At 41.9% G+C, this 16,895-nt stretch overlaps 1 protein-coding gene across 18 annotated transcripts in view; it reads left to right on the forward strand.

The window, feature by feature from the left end:
• The window catches only part of MAGI2 (membrane associated guanylate kinase, WW and PDZ domain containing 2), a 1,417,815-nt gene that overhangs the window by 1,279,145 nt on the left and 121,775 nt on the right, over positions 1-16,895 (forward strand). The window lies entirely within an intron of this gene.

Consider the following 16,895-nt stretch of genomic DNA (forward strand, 5'->3'; position numbering starts at 1 on the left):
TATCACATCAGTAACTAAGGTTGCTCTAGTTCCACCTTTTCCACTAAAACCAACAATTGTACAAACTGGTGAATCTGGTTGTAGCTTCAGATCAAGATTTGTGACGCTTAACTGAGCTCCTGTATCAATGAGAAATACAACATTCTGTCCTGCTAGATTTACCTTGACAAATGGTCTTCCACATTCATCTAATGTAACTCGAGTCACAAATTCCAGTGGATGAGGTGTTGGAATTGTCTGTGATTGTCAGAAGGATGAAGGGGATGGGAGAAGTCCAGTGTCCTTCTTGAAAGCACTCGGCATTCTATTTCTGGGCTCGGTCTCCTTCACTGTCATCTCTCTGATCTGTCTGATTAATGGTGCATATGGAGACTGCGTTTGTCTGTTGTCAGTGTGAGTGGGGGCATTAGACTGTAATGGAGGTGCAGAAGGTCTGGTGGATACTTTCGGCATGAGACCATTTTCCCTTCCAAGATTACCTGTCCCTTGTGTACCTGTCTCTGATTCTGCTCTCAAGAATTTTCTGCATTGCCACTTTAAGTGTCCAGGTATACCACAGAAATAACAATGGATATTGTTTCTTTGTGTAGTATTTTTACCTCTTTGTTCCACGTAATCTCTGCTCTTGAATGTTACTGTGGGTCTAAATTTCAGCTGACTATCCTCCTTCTCATGAATTACAGCTATTTTAGCCTTCACCTGATTTTGCTTCATGGATCTCCTTACTCTGTCGATAAAAACTGTTGCTTCTTGCAATGATGGCTGAGTACTAGCCATTTGTTCTGAGGCAGGATCCAAATATTTGAACTTTTTCACAAAAAATCTGATCATGGATGTTGGTTCCTGATTAGGCCCAATTTCCATCACCATTCTATAGGCCTGCTCAAATTTTACCAAAAATACAAATGGATCCTCATTAATATTAGTTTTTAATTGTTCCAAAATTTCAGCATTCGGAGTGGCCTCTCCTGTGATGTAAGAATTTAATTGCCTAAGTCTGTCTTCTCTTGTACTATGTGTCAATTCATGGTTCTCATTTAATCTGGGTGTGGTCTGTAACCTTCTTCCCATATGTGAGGGTAACCATACTTTGAAAATCTTGTTTTTCTGTTCATCATTAAGATTGTATTTGTCTGTGTTTGATTCAAAAATGTCTGCATTGTAAAAGGCATCCATCTTGTCATTGAATTTTGGAATGTCTTTTGCAATTTTCATTAACTGATCGTGTATTTTTAGATTAATGCGTGCAGCTCTGTCATGGAATTTTTTCCGTTGCAATTCTTCTGCATGTAAATCTACTGATTCATCTAATTCTTGTGTGTCAGGTATAAATGATGCAGCATTGTCTTCTTGGTCTTTTGATCGTGTAACAACAGAAGCTTTTTTAATGTCTTGTCTCAATTTGGACAATAATTCTGTTCTGGTATCAATTTGATCTTCCAATTGTTCAATATGTTCAGACAATATCAAACAATTTGGACAGTCAAAGTAATCTCCATCAGCTTCTTGTGTGACACCTTGTATGTCAGTATGATCAATGTCTTGTGTGACAGTACATATTTGTGTCTGTGTTTCAGTTTTATCAAAAACTAAATTATTGTACACTCGGACCATGTGCATTACATTCTGAAGCTTCCTTTGCAACTTTTTTATAGAAAAAAACCTCTTATCAATTTTAAGATTCTCTGCTTCACATTGATTATACAGACTAGACCATAACTGTGCGTTTGTATGGCTATGATCAAACTGAAACTGTATATTACTCTTTTTAGAGAATTCATGGATAAACTCCATTTCTCTTACCTATGGAAATTTCTTTTCCTCCTGGAATGATCCAATCGTCAATGGAGGGTCCTCCTGTGTCTTTATGGATTCCTCAGAGTTCCGTATATGGGACTTGCATCACGTATCCTCACTTCTGTGTGTAGGTTCAGTCTGACTTTTGTAACACGATATAGTAGAATTTCTGTGCCTTTTAACAACTCAAAACAGGTGTTTTAGCAAACTCCCCCCTGAAAAGGCTGAAATTCCTCACAGAAAAGACAAAAAATCAGATCTGGCTAAGGCTCGCCAAAATGTTAGAAAAAATGTATCTTAGTGAGGATTGGGAAGAAAAGTAAAAATAGAATTGTTTGGATAAAACAGAACTCATTTAATGTCCATTCAAAAAGAGTGATTACAAAAATGAAGAAAAAGTAAATTATAAGTTCATTACACAAATTCAAGTATTAGGTTAAAAAGAAAATGAAAGCAAGCAGAGATCTTACATATGGTCTTGTGTGATGATGTGTTCGTCCATGTAGAGAGGCTCAAGGTATGAGGACTCTACCATATGCTGAGAAGAGACGGTTTATATACAAATCCGTCCCATAGACTTTCATGGGTTTCTATTTTCTCCTACATAATATCCATATAAGGTAAACCAGTTCCATGCCAATGGTCTATACCATAAAAGTAGATTCCAGAATATTCCTTATCTTAGTTACACTTGTTTATCGGCTAGAAATAACACTAGACATCCAAATATAGGTTGGGCTTCACAAACACCCTCTAGCTTCTGACATGCAGAGGACAGATGATCAATGACAAGACCTTCAGAAACTGTATCATACACTTTCCCTATACCCTTGGTTCTTTATATGATTTCATGTAATTATCCATATGTAAGTGATTATATATTATTATTGGATTTTACAGTAAATATAAGAAAACTGACCGAACAGCAATCTAATCTGAACTGGTGCATAACCAAAAAAGTCATATAGCAAATAGATCAGTGGCTGCACTCAAAATTTACTGTGCTAAGGCAAGGAAATGTGCAATATGTGAAATGTGAATAGCATAATGGCTAGGGAAATTTATGAAAAAACACATGAGATTCTTGGCACAAGATTTGGCCAAAAGTTGTGAGCCCATCCACCAAACGTCAAGGTAATCTCAGATCGGATGGGTAACTGAGCTGACTGCCTAGTGTGAACACTTACCTATGGCTAATAACATGGTAAAGCCTGCTTTTATAGGAAGCTCAGAACCAACTGTGTTAGGATGTAATTAAAATCACAGCATGGAGAAGTAAATATAAGAAAACTGACCGAACAGCAATCAGTTCAGATTAGACTGACGGTACACAGACAGAATGCAGGCATGACAGTACAAGGAACCGGAAGCTAGCAACAGTAAGCACTTGTTGCTCTGGCACCTCCTCTATGGCAGAGGAGCCAGAAATAGTACTCACTGTTCAATCATTGGTTCGGAGCATATTTGAAAAATGCACCCTGTCTCTTTAAGAGACCCAGAGCACACGCCCTGTTGTGTATCCGCTTTTTGGGCTCCCCTGGTGGTTGCTGGTGGTACTGGTGACTTGTTTGCACTTTGCTTCTTCTGTTCACCTGCTTCCATCAGTGTTTGGGAGTTTCCTATTTAGCCTTGCTCTCCAGTCATTTCCTTGCCGGTCATCATTGTAACCAGAGCCTTCGGTTGCATGTTCCTGCTACTAGTCTGCTGATCAGCTAAGTGGACTTTGTCCTTTTGTTTTGTACCTTTTGTCCAGTTTGCAGTTTTTGTAATTCTCTGTAGCTGGAAGCTCTTGCGGGCTGAAATTGCCACTCCTGTGTCATGAGTTGACACAGGAGTCTTAAAGTAATTTCAGGATGGTTTTTGAAAGGGTTTTCAGTTGACCGTGAAGTCCTCTTTTGTATCCTTCTGCTATCTAGTAAGTGGACCTCTCTTTGCTAAATCTACTTTCATACTGTGTATGTCTTTTCCTCTTAATTCACCGTTATTACATGTGGGGGGCTGCTATCATCTTTTGGGGTATTTCCCTAGAGGTAAGCCAGGTCTGTTTCTTCCTCTACCAGGCGTAGTTAGTCCTCCGGCTGGCGCGTGGCATATAGGAAGCCGTAGGTATGCTCCCTGGCTACTGTTAGTTGTGTGGTAGATTTAGCTCACGGTCAACTCGAGTTTCCATCACCTGAGAGCTCGTTCGTTACTTATGTGTTTTTACGTTCCCTTGCCATTGGGAACCATGACAACGCCCTCAGAGTCATACGTGGAGACCTGCTGGCTGCGCACCTGAAAGCTGCAGCAGGAGGGGAGCCAGGGACTGAGACCGAGTGGCTGCGAGCGGACCGAGAGCAGGGACCCCGACGGGACATAAAATAATATTTTGCTTCTTACCAACTGCCCAAGTGAAGAACACGATCCAAGCTTATCCTGGATTGTATGCCATGGAAGTTAAGAGCAGCGAGTTCTTTCATTTTATATAATGTTGAAATTTTTAACAAGATGCAACATGGTGTGGGCTTGTCCTAATATACATACAAATATATCTTTACTACTACTGCTGCTGTTAGCTAAACTGAAAAGCCATTTTATTAGTGACACCCATTTTATATGGATTTGGCCCACCATTCTCCTTTTGAGTCACAGCAATTCATCATGGCATAGATTGCACTATATCTTGAATTATTTCTGTGTAATATTGACTCATACAGACAGGACAGCTTCTCAGAGTTGACCCAAATTAGATGCTGGTATTATTCCAAGGTACTCAGAAAGGTCTGCTGTACCGTACTCCAAAGATACTCTGTAATATTGATATGTGGGAACTGTAAAAGCTGGGAAGCAAAGAAATATGCTGTCATGTCTCGGAAACCAATCCACAATTACAGTGGCATCCCTGGTCAAAATTGCTGTTATTGTGAACAGTTAACCAAGTTGAGGTTGAAATGATCTCTATAAGGCAACAAAAAATATATGTATTGTAATTTTTAACATTTTAAAAATTACAAATGGCCAATGCAAACGTTTTGGCAACCTTAGAGATTTGTGTGCTTGTATAACGTTGACCAAGGTTTCAGATCTTAATTAACCTCTTAAGGTTATGGTTTGTTCTCCATCATCACTAGGAAAGGCCATGTGATGCAAATTTCCCAGCTTTATAAAAAAAAACAGCCTCCTCTAACCTTGTGCCAAAAAGCAGCAGCCATGGGTTCTCCTAAGCAGCTGCCTAGCACTCTGAAAATAAAAATGGTGGAGGCCCACAAGGTAGGAGAAGGCTTTTTTCAAGTTGCCCTTTTCTCAGTTCGAAATGTAATTAAGAAATGACAGTTAACAGGAACAATGGAGGTCAAGATAAGGTTTGGAATACCAAGCAAATTTCAGTCAGATCTGCTTGAAGGATTGCTAGCGAAGCAAATCAGAACCCCCACTTGACTGCAATAGACCTTCAAAAAGATTTAGCAAACTCTGGAGTTGTGATACATTGTTCTATTGTTCAGAGACTCCTGCACAAATATGGCCTTCATGGAAGAGTCATCAGAAAAAAACCTCTCCTGTTTTCTCACCATAAAATTCAGCATCAGACATGCAGAAGGACATCTAAGCAAGCCTGTTAACTTTGTTGAAACAAGTCCTGTGGACCGCTGAGGATAAAATAGAACTCTTTGGCCACAATGATCAAAGGTATGTGTGTAGAAAAAAGGGCACAGAATTTCAGGAAAAGAACAGCTCATGAACTATTAAGCAAGGGGGTGGATCAATCATGCTTTGGTGTTGCATTGCAGCCAATGGCACGGGATACATTTCACAGGTAGATAGAAGAATGGATTCAATTAAATTTCAACAAATTATAGATGCAAACTGAACACCGTCTGTAAAAAAGCTGAAAGTTGAAAGGAGGATGTCTTCTACAAATGGATAATGATTCTAAATACATGTCAAAATCCACAATAGACTGCTTCAAAAGGCGCAAGATGAAGCTTTTATAATGGCATTCACAGTCCCCTGATCTGAACATTCTTGAAAATTTGTGGCTAGATCTCAAAATAGCAGTGCATGCAAGACGACCCAGGAATCTTAAGAAATTTAAGAAAGAATGAATGAAAATCCCTCAAACAAGAATTGAAATACTCTTGGCTGACTATAAAAAAAAAAAAGCATTTACAAGCTGTAATATTTGCAACAGGGGGTGCTACTAGGTACTAACCATGCAGGGTGCCCAAACTTTTGCATCAGCCCATTTTCAGTTTGGTAATTTTTAAAATGTAAAAGATGAAAACATGTATTTTTGCCTAAAATACAAAGGAAATGTGTCATATTTAGCTTTAGGCCTTTTAGAGATCTATTAATCTTCAACTTGCTTAACTGTTCAACTGTCCCTTATCCTGGGAGACTTCAACATTCCCATTAACAGCCCCACTTCCACATCTGCATCCCAGCTTCTATCATTAACCACTTCTCTAGGCCTCTCACAGCTCTCAACCTCTGAAACACACAAAGACGGTAACACCCTGGACCTGGTCTTTGTCCGGCTCTGTTCAATCTCCTACCTAGATAACTCACCGCTTCCCCTCTCTGACCACAACATTCTCTCCTTCACACTCACAATTCCTCACCCACCCCAGCACACTCCTACCTATCACACATTCAGAAATCTACAAGCCATTAACCCTCATACACTTTCAGACTCCTTACACTCATCATTGTCCCCAATCTCTTCTTTTTCATGTCCTGATCTGGCTGTACATCACTACAACGACACTCTTAGAAGCACCCTTGAACAAGTAGCGCCCCTCACCCTCAGAACCTCCAAACACAGAGTAAAACAGCCCTGGCTCACATCGCAAACCCGATTTCTCCAGCAATGCTCTAGAAGTGCTGAATGCTTATGGAGGAAAACTCGCACACCAGAAGACTTCCCACACTTCAAATTTATGTTAAGAACCTATAACTCTGCCCTTCACCTCGCCAAACAGACCTACTATACCACCCTGATCTCCTCACTATCCAACAACCCCAAGAAACTTTTTAACACCTTTCACTCCCTCCTCAGGCCAAAAGCACAAGACACTATCACAGACATTTGTGCTGATGACATGGCCTCCCACTTTATAGAGAAAATAGACAATATCCATCAGGAAATCCGCTCCCAGACACCAAGTGCAATGACTCCCATTCCTCCCTGCATCTCCCCTGGCTCACTCTCTACATTCGATCTCCTCTTCTCGTCCGACTACATGCACCACCGACCCCATTCCCTCACACCTCCTCCAGTCTCTCTCTCCAGTTGTCACAACTCACCTAACTACAATTTTTAATCTCTCCCTCTCCTCTGGCATTTTCCCCTCCCCCTTCAAACACTCTATCATTACTCCATTTCTAAAAAAACCCACCCTTGACCCATCATGCACAAACAACTACAGACCGGTCTGCAATATCCCCTTCATCTCAAAACTCCTGGAGCGCCTGATCTACTCCCGCCTTACCCGTTACCTCTCCACTCATTCCCTCCTAGACCCTTCACAGTGCGGTTTCCGCCCCCTACATTCGACAGAAACTGCACTCATGAAGGTGACCAATGGCCTTCTGACAGCAAAATGTAATGGTGACCACTCTCTGCTCATTCTCCTCGACCTCTATGCAGCTTTCAACACTGTTGACCACCCTCTCCTACTCTCTAGGCTCCAGTCATTAGGCATTAAGGAAACTGCTCTCTCCTGGTTCTCCTCCTACCTTTCTGAACGCTCCTTCAGTGTTCTGCTCTCTGGCTCCACTTCATCTCCTCTTCCTCTCACTGTTGGGGTACCTCAGGGCTCAGTCCTTGGCCCCCTTCTCTTCTCCCTCTACACAGCCCCAATTGCACAGACCATCAGCAGATTTGGCTTTCAGTACCATCTTTACGCTGATGACACACAACTATACACGTCATCCCCTGACCTTACCCCCGCTGTACTACAGAATGCCACTGATTGTCTGTCTGCAGTCTCCAACATCATGTCCGCTCTCTATCTGAAACTCAACCTCTCCAAAACTGAACTTCTTCTGCTCCTGCCTTCTACTAACCTCCCTAAATCTGACATTTCCCTCTCCGTGGGTGGCACCATAATAACACCCCGGCAGCAGGCGCGCTGTCTGGGTGTTATGTTTGACTCTGATCTCTCCTTCACCTCCGACATACAATCTCTTGCCCGCTCGTGCCGCTTACACCTAAAGAACATCTCCCGAATCTGCCCTTTTCTCACCATGGAGACAACAAAAACTCTCTCTGTCGCCCTAATCCATTCCTGCCTGGACTACTGTAACGCTCTACTAATTGGCCTCCCTGTTACTCGACTTTCCCCTCTCCAGTCTATCCTTAATGCGGCAGCTAGGGTCGTCCATCTGGCTAATCGTTACTTGGATGTGTCTGCTCTTCGCCAGTCGTTACACTGGCTGCCCATTCATTACAGGATACAATTCAAAGTACTTGTTCTCACCCACAAAGCTCTCCACAGTGCGGCACCCCCTTACATCTCCTCTCTCATTTCTGTCTATCGGCCTAGCCGACCACTGCGCTCTGCAAACGACTTTTGACTAACCTCTGCACTAATCCGTACCTCCCACTCCCGACTCCAAGACTTCTCCCGTGCTGCGCCAATCCTCTGGAATGCTCTACCCCAAGATATTAGGACCATCCACAACTTGTATAGTTTTAGGCGCTCACTCAAAACACATTTGTTCAGAGCTGCCTACCACATTAACTAATCAAAATCATTTTATGTTTATGTGTGTAGCCCATTCACTATCTCCATCTACCCCCCACCCCCTGAAGATGGCTGGACCATCATTGTAAATACATCATTGTAAATACACACCTGTACTTTGTATCTCCCCCACCTCATTGTAGATTGTAAGCTCTCACGAGCAGGGTTGTCTTATTTTGTCTTATTTTGCTTTATTACTGTATTGTTAACGTTGTTACCTATGACTGTTGTGTTTGAAACTGTTAAACTGTAAAGCGCTGCGGAATATGTTGGCGCTATATAAATAAAGATTATGATATGATATGATGATATGAAAGTACGGTAACAGTAATTTTGACCAGGGATGCCCAAACTTTTTCAGGCCACTCTATATGACCAGTACTTTTATCCTGCTGAACATGTTCTTCTACCACAGGATAAACCACTTCTGTGAAGCAATGAACTTGGTGAGCCAGAATGCACATTTGTCTTATTGTCCAAACCCCCATAAACAGGTATCAGAATAAAACATTCTCCAAACAATTATTACACTCCCATTAGCCTGAACTATTATGACTTAACAGTAAGGGTTCATCAAATCGTGCTGCTTGCGTCAAGTTCTAACCCTTGAATCAGTATGTTGCAATAGAAATTTAGATTCATCTGATCAAGCAATGTTTTATTACTGCTTGGTGGTTTAATTTTAGTGGTTACTCATTTTCTCTCGAGTAATTATACTCAAACTGGTCTTCTGTTGTTATAGCCCTTCTGTGGTAATCTTGAAGGAGTTGTGAGTTCGGACACATTAGTTGGAATATTAGTGTAATATTTGGCTGCAGTATGCTTGCCTGTGCACTGCCTGATTGACAGAACGTACTTTGTCATCCTCCTCTGACACCTTTTGTTGACAACGATTCCCTTTCATTAGATGTCTTACTTCAACCACAACATTCACTTCATACTCTAAACACTTACAAAAAAAATCCCACCAGTTTGGCAGTTTTATCAATTCTTATCTCAGCTAGTTTAATATAATTGACCATGCTGATAGGGTTCGCTAAGATTCTTTGATTTTCCACTTTAACCCCTTCACAACATTGGGATTTTTTTGTTTTTGCGTTTCCGTTTTTTGCTCCCCTTCTTTTCAGAGCCATAACTTTTTTATTTTTCCATCAATATGGCCATGTGAGGGCTTGTTTTTTGCAAGGCAAGTTGTACTTTTGAATGACACCATTGATTTTACCATATGGTGTATTAGAAAACAGGGGGAAAAATTCCAAGTGCTGTGAAATTGCAAACAACATTGTTTGGTTTTGTTTTTTTTACATGTTCACTAAATGCTAAAAATGACCTGTCATTATGATTCTACAGGTAATTGCAAGTTTGCAGATATCAAACATGTATAGGTTTTTTTATATAGAGATTTATGTAGAGAAAAAAAATTCCAAAGTTTGTAGAAAAAAAAGACCAGTAGCTTCTCTGTTTTTCGGGATCTAGGGCTGGGCGAGAGCTTATTTTTTGCGCATCTAGCTGACGTTTTTATTGATACCAAATTGGGGTAGATATGATGTTTTGTTCGCCTGTTATTGCATTTTATCGCTAGGCTGCGGTGACCAAAAATGCTTAATTTTGGCTTTTATTTTTTTTGCTACACCGTTTACCGATCAGATTCATTCTTTTTATATCTTGATAGATCGGGCAGTTCTGAATGCAGCAATACCAAATATGTGTATTTTTTTATTGTTTTATTTTGAATGGGGCAAAGGGGGGGTCATTTTATATATCTTTTTCATTTTTAATATTTAAAAAAACTTTTTTTTAACATATTTTACTGGTTTAATTAAGTCTCCTTAGGAGATTTGAAGCTGTGATCATCCGATCACTTGTGCTACACTTAGCAGGGCTTCATCCTGCTATGCGTAGCAAAAATCATCATCTCCATGAGCTGGCGTCCATAGCAGATCAACAATGACAAGCACGGTGGTCTACTGCAGATCCCCAGGTGTCTTTCCAACTCATCGGCGCCCCACACTTCCCATGTGGTTGCCACCATCCAGCGATCTTTTGTACTTCATCTGTATTTGCATGTCTTAGCATTGTATATGTATTGTGTATATAGTGTATTGTCTAGTGTGTCGTTAAGGTGATTAAATATATAATTTAACCTTGGGCTTCTATTTAATCTCAGTCCACGAATCCCCACGTCTGTGTTCTCAGTTTTAATTTTCCATGCTACCGGGGTTGGTTTCTGGCCCTATATAATCCCGTTAATGGACCGGGCTTATTTCTAACGAGGAACTGATGGCAGACCTACCAGGCTGATAAGGCTCTGTTTCACTAGTGCTAGTGAAAGAAGCCTCTCAGCCGGTCAGGGTTTTGAGCGAGTGTGGTGCCGCATCAGCGACTGTGTGGGCAATATCCTCTCACACCCCATGCCTCACTTGGCATGTGTGGGCAGGGGGGTGTCTGTGTAAAACTGTGCCAAGCTGATTGTACATGTACCCGGGGGGGTGCAGTACGTAATGGTGCAAGTGAGTCGACCATACCACATGATCCCTCTGATGTAATAGTGAATTCAATTGGGTTGGCTAGATGCAGGTTCATCATATGTGGTGGCAGCGGTGGAATGCTGCCTGAGCTCTCTGGTGTCATCCTTCACAGTCTTGGCTAACCCCTTTTAATTGTATTATGGGGGGACACAGATGATAAAGATTTAAATACTCATTCATTAATGGTTGCTATTGGTATGTCAATGAGAATTATGCCACACTTCTTCCCACTCCAAATAAATTCATAGACTAATTGACTGGTTCAGTATGTTAATCTAGTCTTGTGACATGTATCTGAAATATTTTGTTCATTGCCAATAAAAACCCTAAGCAAAGCACCATTATTGGTCAAGCCCTGCCTGTCATGTTACCATCCAGTGGGGAATTTCAATTGACCACTGCAATCAAATATCAGTCATGCGTTGGCTGCAGAGATGATGTTAGGGTACCGTCTCACAGTGGCACTTTTGTGGCTACGACGGTACGATCCGTGACGTTCCAGCGATATCCATACGATATCGCTGTGTCTGACACGCAGCAGCGATCAGGGACCCTGCTGAGAATCGTACGTCGTAGCAGATCGTTTGGAACTTTCTTTCGTCGCTGGATCTCCCGCTGTCATCGCTGGATCGTTGTGTGTGACAGCGATCCAGCGATGCGTTCGCTTGTAACCAGGGTAAACATTGGGTTACTAAGCGCAGGGCCGCGCTTAGTAACCCAATGTTTACCGTGGTTACCAGCGTAAAAGTAAAAAAAAACAAACAGTACATACTCACATTCCGGTGTTTGTCCCCCGGCGTTCTGCTTCTCTGCACTGTGAGCGCCGGCCAGCCGGAAAGCGAGCACAGCGGTGACGTCACCGCTGTGCTTTCCGGCTGGCGCAGACACAGTGCAGAGAAGCAGAACGCCGGGGGACAGACACCGGAATGTGAGTATGTACTGTTTGTTTTTTTTTTACTTTTACGCTGGTAACCACGGTAAACATCGGGTTACTAAGCGCGGCCCTGCGCTTAGTAATCCGATGTTTACCCTAGTTACCCGGGGCCTTCGGCATCGTTGGTCGCTGGAGAGTGGTCTGTGTGACAGCTCCCCAGCGACCATACAACCACTTACCAACGATCACGGCCAGGTCGTATCGCTGGTCGTGATCGTTGGTAAATCGTTATGTGAGACGGTACCCTTACGTCTGAGCCAAATTATATAATCTCCTAACTCTCTCTTCTGGCACAGAGAACATCACTGTTATATCCAACTAGTGGCCAGAAGTCAGATGGTTATCTGTGTTGCATTCACTTAGCTTGTATGACTGTGGAGGATGCTTTGAACATGTCCGAACGTGACAAGACTTTCCACTGTGGAATAATTCATCCTTAGGGCTCATTTATTAATAAGTGTTTATATAGGTTTTTTATTAAATTGAGCTATTCTCCTGAGCATGGCTTTTGTATGTAAATTTGTAACTCTGTCTTATAACCATCACATAAAATGGATTTTCAGTCAGTGGGTTTCCTATTTTATGTCATCAATACCAAATTTCCCTTCTTGGCTCCTACTGCCGTATTCAATTTGCGAGAGCATAAGATATCTTTAAAAGAAATTGAATACTTATGGGAGTTCATTTCTTCAGTAAATGTCCTGCCTATAGAACTATTCTTAAATTTAAATCAATCACTTTGTCATAAGATAATCCGTTAGGCCTACAACAAATATTTCAGGATTACAAAAGAGTTTGCTTCCTGCTTGATTTATCCTTAAATAAGCATGCTGAGTGCAATGTCAGCCTGAGAGTTCTTATCTGTTAAGTCAACTGTCAAAAATAATAATTCTGTGGTGTGCCTTACAAAGGAAAGCATTGATGAATGAATTTTTTTCTAAAGCAATTGATGTTCAAGGCTAGCATGTAAATGTAATAGTTTCTCTCAATATCTGCTACCTTAAATACTTTGTGTTAATGTACAATGTGTGATTACAAAATTGAAGCAAAAACACTATAATAAGCAGAGACCTTTACATATTATTTAAACTTAGTACTGTAGAAATGATTATGTAACATTTTGTCCCTTCACATTCTAAAAATGTGCAGAGCAGAAACGCAAAATCTCAAACATATAAAAAGATACAAACTGTCTTAGCACAACAGCATGTATAGAACAGAAGCGGAAGACTCCTGACCACATCTTACAACTCGTCTCATTTTTTCTTTGGTTGTCATTTGCATGGGATACTGTACATTTTTAGGCACCGTCCAACAGAAAATTAAATCTTTTAAAACTTTAACCTTCAAGGCCAACAGTTCAGAAGACATTTCTTCAGCACTCTCTGTACTGACTGTTGAATAAGACCGCCACTGTAGTTATTTGGTGTGCTTTCCCTGTCCGCTGGCACATAAGTTGTGTAAATATTCTGGTAGCTCTTTGTTCTTTGGTTTTCCTTTGTACAGCCAAGTGCTTTGATCCAGTTATGGTCCTACATCAGTTATACTGTGCACTTACACTTTTCATAGCCTCTCTGTGCCAATTCCTGAGCCCACATATAGAGCTTTTGCTTTCTGTTCTGTCTCTGGGCTTTTCAGTGACAATACCAACAGTTCATCCCTGGCACTTTCTACACCATTTGTGCTTCTCCATAGCTCGCTTTTCTTATCCTACCATCACTTTTAGTAGTTTCAATACCATTAGCCCATTCAACCAAACTTTCGTTTGCACAATTTATCTACTGCACATGGGGTAGTTTCTGTTATGATCCCTAGTGGCTGAGGATCACAAATAGACCAGCAAGTGACTAAACTAAGGACGAGCTCTAGGGAGATGGTAACTGGACTGATCGCAAATCTGAACCTATCCAACACAACTAGAGGTAGCCGGTGAACGTGCCTAAAAAATTACTAGACGTCTCGAGCCAGCCTGAGGAACTAGCTACCCCTAAAGAGAAAGAAAGACCTCGCTTGCCTCCAGAGAAATAATCCCCAAAGATATAGAAGCCCCCAACAAATATTAACGGTGAGGTAAGAAGAAGGCACATACATAGGGATGAAATCAGATTCAGCAAAAGAGGCCCACTAGTACTAGAAAGCAGAAAAATAGAGCAGGGGTCTAAGCGATCAATAAAAAACCCTTACAAAATATCCATCCTGAGATTTCAAGAACCCACACACCAACTAACGGTGTGTGGGGAGAAACTCAGCCCACTAGAGCAACCAGCAAGCGAGGGAATTACATTTTAGCAAGCTGGAACAGAAAACATGATAAACACTGCTGATCAAAAAATGAGCAAACAAAACTTAGCTTGTCCTGGATGGACTGGGAGCAAGGTAGTCAGAAAGAATCTGAGTAGCACTGATTACATCGACAGCCGGCAACAAGTGGAAGTAAAACAGAGCTATATAGGAACCTCCCAGAGGATAATGAACCAGCTGATAGCCAGAGACCAGCAGGATAACAGACAAAGCCACCAGGGGGAGCCCAAAGCAAAAGTCACACCATACCACCAGTGACCACAAGAGGGAGCCTGAACACAGAGTTCACAACAAGTTTCCACTTTCCACCAACCCCATAGATTTGCTTTTGGCACCATCGCATGTCCCTAGACCACGTTTGGTCCATTGGCAATGCTTATTTACGCTTAGTTGAGACACCAACATATAAATTTAATCAGTGAAAAGTTTTTCAATACCCACTTTTGTTTGACTACTCCCAGGACCTTCCTAACCCATTCCCTTTACCGGACTTTGTGTTTAGGTTCAACTCCATACTGCTTCCTTATACAGTACCAATACAATACAATGAGCTAGTCTTCAAAGCTATAAAAACAATTCAGTACACAAATAGAGATGGACGGACATCTGGGTGTTCGGGTTCGGCCGAACAGTTACAAAAAGTTCGGGTTCAGGTACCAGAACAGTACCCTGACCCGAACCCAGACCCCATTCACTTAAATGGGGAGGGCCCAAACATCCAGTTTTTGCTACTCTGTCATGTGCATGACAGCGCGGCAAACACTGCTTCTGATCGCCGGTGAAATCATCCTCGGTGGTCAGAGAGCCGTGGTTCCCACGCTGTCAAAAGACAGCAGGAGTGCTCAGCTGTGATCGGAGGTATAAACTTTACCTCCGGTCACTGGTGTCAGCTGATGGGACAACTGATCTCAACATCCGACACCTGCTACAGTTAATTACAGTGAGAGCAAGAGCGGCAAATAGGAATATAGCCGCTCCTGCGCTGTAAAAAAAATAATTTAAAAAAAATGGCGTGGGTTCCCCTGTATTTTTGCTAACCAGCCACACAAAATTATCAAGAATAGAGGGGTCCCGATGCTGTTTTTTAATTATTTAAATAAATAATTTAAAACAATGGCGTGGGGTCCCAACCATTTTTGACAACCAACCTTGCTAAAGCTGACAGCTGGGGCTGGTATTCTTAGCCTGGTAAGGGGCCATAGATATTGCCCCATCCTAAAAATAGCAGCCAGCAGCTGCCCAGAAAAAGCACATCTATTAGATGCACCAATTCTAGCAGCTTTGCCTGGCTCTTCCCACTTGTCCTGTAGTGGTGGCAAGTGGGGTTAACATTTGTGGGGTTGATGTCACCTTTGTATTGTCCGGTGACATCAAGCCCACAACTTAGTAATGGAGAGGCATCTATAAGACACCTATTCATTACTAATCCTACAGCTGTATGGTAAGTAAAGACACAGCAAGAGTAAAGTCCTTTATTTGAAATAAGACTAAACACAGTTTTCCATTTTTATTTAAACGCCTAATTACAGCAAAGCCATCGATCTCCTGTAATAAAAGTAAAATAAAAAAGCAATATCCTATACCTGTCTGTCATTCTGTCCCATGCCGTAATCCACCGTCCAGGCTAAAAACCACTGTTGAATGAGCTGCTGCGAGCACAGCCTCAGAGACCAAGGCTCCGTTCCCAGCCGGGCTGAGCTGCTGTGAACTCGGTGACATCCTCACTAGCACAGTGAGAATTTTTCTCAAGGTGCTAGCGGGGATATCACTGAAGTCTCAGCAGTTCAGCCCGGCTGGGAACAGAGCCTCAATGACGTCACCACCTGTCTCTGAGGCTGCGCTCGCAGCAGCTCATTCACCAGTGGTTTTCAGCCTGGACAGTCGCATCTTGGCACCGTCCAGGTTGAAAACTGTTTATCCGCCAGACATGGATTACGACATGGGACAGAACGACGAACAGGTATGGTATATCATTGTTTTTTTTATTTTACTTTTATTACTGGAGATTGAGGCCTTCCTTGGAATTAAGCATTTAAATAAAAATAGAAAACTGTGTTTAGTCTTATTTCAAATAAAGGACTTTATTCTTGCTGTGTCTTTATTTACCATACACCTCTCCATTACTAAGCCGATGGCTTGATGTCCCCGGACAATACAAAGGTGTCATCAACCCCATAAATATGAACCCCACTTGCCACCGCTACAGGGAAAGTGGGAAGAGCAGGGCAAAGATGTGCCTTTTCTGGGCAGCTGTGGGTTGCTATTTTTAGGATGGGGGGCCAATATCCATGGCCCCTTACCAGCCTGAGAATACCAGCCCCCAGCTGTCTGCTTTAGCAAGGTTGCTTGTCAAAAATGGGGGGGACCCCATGCTGTTTCTTTTAATTATTTATTTAAATAATTTAAAAAAACAGCGTGAGGATCCCTCTATTCTAACTAGCCTTGCTGAAGCTGACAGCTGAGGGTTGCAGCACCAAGCTGTGAGTTTTGTCTGGCTGGTTAGCAAAAATTCAGGAGAACCCACGCAGTTTTTTTTTAAATTATTTATTTACATCGCAGGAGCAGCTAATGAATATTTCCATCCACCGCTCCTGCGCTTGCTGTTATTAG

Source organism: Ranitomeya variabilis, chromosome 5 (genome assembly GCF_051348905.1).
Source record: "Ranitomeya variabilis isolate aRanVar5 chromosome 5, aRanVar5.hap1, whole genome shotgun sequence".
Classification (NCBI taxonomy): domain Eukaryota; kingdom Metazoa; phylum Chordata; class Amphibia; order Anura; family Dendrobatidae; genus Ranitomeya; species Ranitomeya variabilis.